The following is a 4,850-nucleotide window of genomic DNA, read 5'->3' on the forward strand; positions in this document are numbered from 1 at the left end:
CATAACTGAAAAGCCTTTCTAATTAAATAAAGATTTAACCAATAAAATAAACAAAAGTAAGCAAGCAAATAAAGAAAAGCATTGGTCAATTCATTCAGAGCTGTAAGCTTCACTACATGGCAACACGCACACAAAAAAAGGGCATCAGGCTAAACCACATCACACTGTCGCTGCCTCTGAGAGCAAAGATTTGCATTAAAGGAGAAATCAGATTTGCAAGAGGCTCCTGGCTACACCGTTCTAGATTCTTCTGGGGCTGTACAAATATAGTTGTAGCTCAAAAACCAGTGTAGCACTCAACAATTTGGCAATGAGTAGGGGAACCAAGATTAAGTTTCCCTGTTGTTTCTTCCCCTTTTCTCAGAGTTGATTGCTATTAGAGCATCCTTTCTGCTCTAGCTCATTATACTATACAGTTTTTTTTATTTATTTTAATCCAGTCTTTATTATTTTTATAAATAATTCAAGGCAGTGAACATACTTAATATTTCATCCTCCCCCTATTTTCCCCTACAACGACCCTGTGATGCAGATTGGACTGAGACAGAGAGTGACTGGACCAAAGTCACCCAGCAGACTTTCATAAGTAAGGTAGGACTAGAACTCATGGTTTCCCAGTTTCTAGCTTGGTGCCTTAACCACTAGAGCACACTAGGAAAAAAACATAGATGGATGGATAGATCAACAAAGCTTATTTCATACAAGCCACGTGCATATTTTCAGAGCCAGTTTGGTCTAATGGTTAAGGCAATAGGCTAGAAAGCAAGAGACCATGGGTTCGAGTCCTGCCTTGACTATGAAAGCCAGCTGAGTGACTTCATTCTTTCTCAGCCCAACTCACCTCACAGTGTTGTTGGTGTGGAGAAAATAGGAGGAGGAAAGTGCGTTGGATATGTTCACCACCTTGAGTTATTTGTAAAAATAACAAAGGCGGGATATAAATAATCAAATAAATAAATATTCCTTCTCTGCCTGAAATGAAATCTGCCATTTTGTTATCTCTAATATGAACCATAATCTCTTCTGAATCAAAGCTATAAAGGATACATATGATCCCCCCCCCCATTTTCCATTGTTTGATTTCCATTTGCCACTCCAGTCCTGGAAATATTATAATAACAAAAAATTGCAGCAAGTCTGCATTCTTCTTTTTGTAGCTGCCCCTTGTTACATCAAAGCAACAAGAGTACTGGATGTAATGGCATGTTATAGTCTGAATTTTCTTACATTAGCTACCATATTTTTCTGAAAGGAAGATTAGGTTCTTTTTTCAGATTATTTACTTTTTTTAAATGGGAGGGTTGTCTTAAATACTCTGAAAAGACAGTAATAGAGGGAGATGAGAGTTCTTTCTTTGAAATTTTTCCTTTGGGATGAGAGATTGCTTTAAATTCAGGATCTCGTTCCTCTGAACATATAACTTCCTTCCAGAAAGTTACAACTGGAGGATATTAATTATGTAGCTACAATACATTTCTCAACCAGTAAATAAAGAGAGATATTCATATTCACACACACACATAAACACACACGCCAAGGCCTACCTCATTGTAGCAAGGCGGGTGGAGGTAGAGAGCCAACCTCATTAAAATTATTACATTATTAAAATCCGATTCAATGGTGTGTGCTCCTCTCTCGGATATATGTCTTTACCAAGTCAGAATGTTACAGGGAGTGAACAAATAACCAACAAAAAATATGGCAAGCCACAGAAGAAAAACCAATCTATGCCATAAAATTAGGAAAACAACATGGTAGATGACAAAGTAAAAGAAGTTAATCTGTATTTCAATCCCGAAAGAAGAAGAAAAAAAGGAGACTTAACAGAGTGTGTAAACTATTGTACATTTTCATACGCTAGCAAAATAATTGGATCATCCAATGCAGATTAGAGCCCTATAAGAAAAAAACAAAAACAAAAACAGAAGTGCTTGATGTTGAACTGGCTTTACAGCTCCACACTGTAAAGAAAACCAAAGAATAAGAAAGATTACTGCTGATGTATAGTGGATAACTGAGCAAGGCAAGGATACCTAAAAGAAGTAAATACTGTATGTGCTTCATTATAGAAAGACCTTTGAGTGTATTGATCATATCAAATTTTGGAATGTGCTAAGAAAAATAGGAATCCCAGAATATCACATTGATCTCGTGCAGAATATAAATCAGGAAGTCACGGTATATACAGGAAATAGACTGACTTCAGGCTGGCAAAAGAGTAAGACAGGGGGATATACTGTACTTTCCCCTTATTTATTCAACTCAAATATACTTTAAGGTAAGTTGGACATCAATAACCTGATGACTCTGCTCTGACAGCCAAAGATGCAAAGTATCTGAAAGCACTAGTAGTATAGGTCAAGGAGCACAAAAATGGGTCTAAAATTAAATGTAAAGACTAAACTAATGACCACAAGTAAAACAGCCAGCCTAAATACTGACAATCAAGATATCAGCGGTGGTTAGTAGCTTCTGCCTTTTAGGATCAACCATCAATAGTAAAGGAGCAAGCAGTCAAGAAAACACCATAGCTGAACACTTGATAAAGCAGCCATGAAGACGTTAGAAAACCTATTCAAATATCGTGATGTCTTTAAACTTAACAAAGTTCAGAATTTTGCAAGCTATGCTATTTCCTGTGACAATCTTTGAAAGTGGCCATTGGACTTTGAAAAGCAAGATAGGAAGTGTACTGGCATTTTGGAATTCTGGTGTTGCAGGATATTCCTGAGAATACTATGGACATCCAGGAAAACAAACCGACTGAATATTGAACAAATCAACCCAGAGATCTCATTCAAAGCACAAATATAGGGCTCAAATTATTCTCCTTCACCTAATGCAAAGAACTAGTTCTCTAGAGAAGATCATGATACTGCAAAAGGTGAATGGAACAAGAAACAGAGGATGATTGGCAGCAGTGTGGATGGACTCAGTTGCAGTGGCAATGGGTACATGTTGGGAGACCTCAAAGATCAGATTAGGGACAGATTGTAATGGAGAAAATCTACGTTGCTACTAAGAGTTGATACTGGCTTGGTGGCACATAATCAAATCAAATATATATTTTTATTCATAAGTATGTATGAATTTCCCATTCAGTCAAGATTCTGGTCAACAGGGAACAGGACAAGACAGGACAGGGACAGGACAGGATAGAGAGGGTATCTGCATAAAAACAATAACCTTATATTCTATCTTATATAACGTCAAGAGAGAGAAATAGACAGACAGATATATTATAGTTTCAAATATTTAATGTAATAGAACCTAGAACTTTGGTGTGAATTTTCTATTGGTAGCAACTCATGGACTATACAACCTTAAAAAGCTTTTAAGTCTTCCCAAGAACCTTATACCACCACCCTTAATTTCCAGACAATAACTCCTCAATATGTTTTTTTTTCTGAATCCAATATTAGTGACTTTATTAATGTGATCACTAAGAACTGACACCAATTTGATGGCACATAATCAATCAATTTAGTGGCCACTGTTAATAATATTATCACAATAGTGGGATTAGTTAAATATGGGTGAGAGAGTCACAGTGCCATAACATTTTCCTATCTCAACAAAAGATTAAAGCAAGAAAGGATAGGTAAGGTACCAATTTTCACATTACATTTTTATGTATATACTGTATAATCTTTTTCACTAACAAATAACAGTTACTTTTCAGTATTAATTTCAAGAAACAAAACCAAAAAAGATACATGTGTTTTTCTTTGAACTTCTAAATGTAAGAAAAACACAAATATATTATTTTCTATATGTAAGTTTTTCTACTTTTATTTTCAAAAGCAAAATAGCTATGACAATAATAAATTTGTTTTCCTTTATATGGAAACTAGTTTTACTGCTATAATGGTACATGCAAGCAATGTGACTGAATGAGATAAATAGTTGTGTTCCTGAAGCTCAGTTTTGCTCACGGCACACCAAACCTCATTGTGGAACATTGTCTAAGGAGGTGTTAATGATATCACTGCAGTACATTTGCCAAACAGCCAGAAGTAAATAAACACATCCATTCAAGATAATCACCAGACCCATTTGATTGAAATCTATATTTGGAAATTACATTCATGTGAAGAATAGAAATCAGTGTTGTATGTAGATCATAGAGCTACACAATGATCACCATGCCATCTATATTGCCTTTGGGCTAAGGGTCATGATGCCTCACTTTGCAGGGTTGCAATACTGTGTGTGTGTGTGTGTGTGTGTGTGCATGCACGCATGTGTGCGTACACGAAAAAGTGAAAGAGACAAAGAGAGAGCGAGATCTATTCTTTCCTCCCATCTCCTGCATTAGGTAAAGATTGCAAACCAGCAAATTCTCATCTACTGTAGAGTACGTTAAGAGAGAAGAAGCCAAATTTTTCCACTGTAATTTCTAAAATGAGTAAAAGAAGAAATTATTAGGGCCATAGGGAATAATCATATTAACCAGTGCAGTTACTTACATTCTAATTAAAAAAAATCTAAATTTTATTTTAGACATTTCTAATTTTTAAATAATCTAATTTATCTTTATCTGGCCTCCATTCATTGTTTTGACATCCTCCTCCTCATTATTATTGTTATTAAGTTTACTATGGCCATCTACTCCAATAGATTGTAGGATTGTGGAGAATAACTCCACATGCCACTCAAAATCCAATTGTGGTGCTCAGTTTGAAAAAAATTATGCATGTTTGCAGGGGAGGGAGGGAGGGACGGAGAGAAGGAAGGAAGGAAGGAAGGAAGGAAGGAAGGAAGGAAGGAAGGAAGGAAGGAAGGAAGGAAGGAAGGGAGTTTTTCTGTTTTTTCACAGCTTCTGCTGCTGCTACTACCATTTTACTTCT

Source organism: Protobothrops mucrosquamatus, unplaced genomic scaffold, assembly GCF_001527695.2.
Source record: "Protobothrops mucrosquamatus isolate PMUCROS unplaced genomic scaffold, P.Mucros_1.0 scaffold_2, whole genome shotgun sequence".
NCBI lineage: Eukaryota > Metazoa > Chordata > Lepidosauria > Squamata > Viperidae > Protobothrops > Protobothrops mucrosquamatus.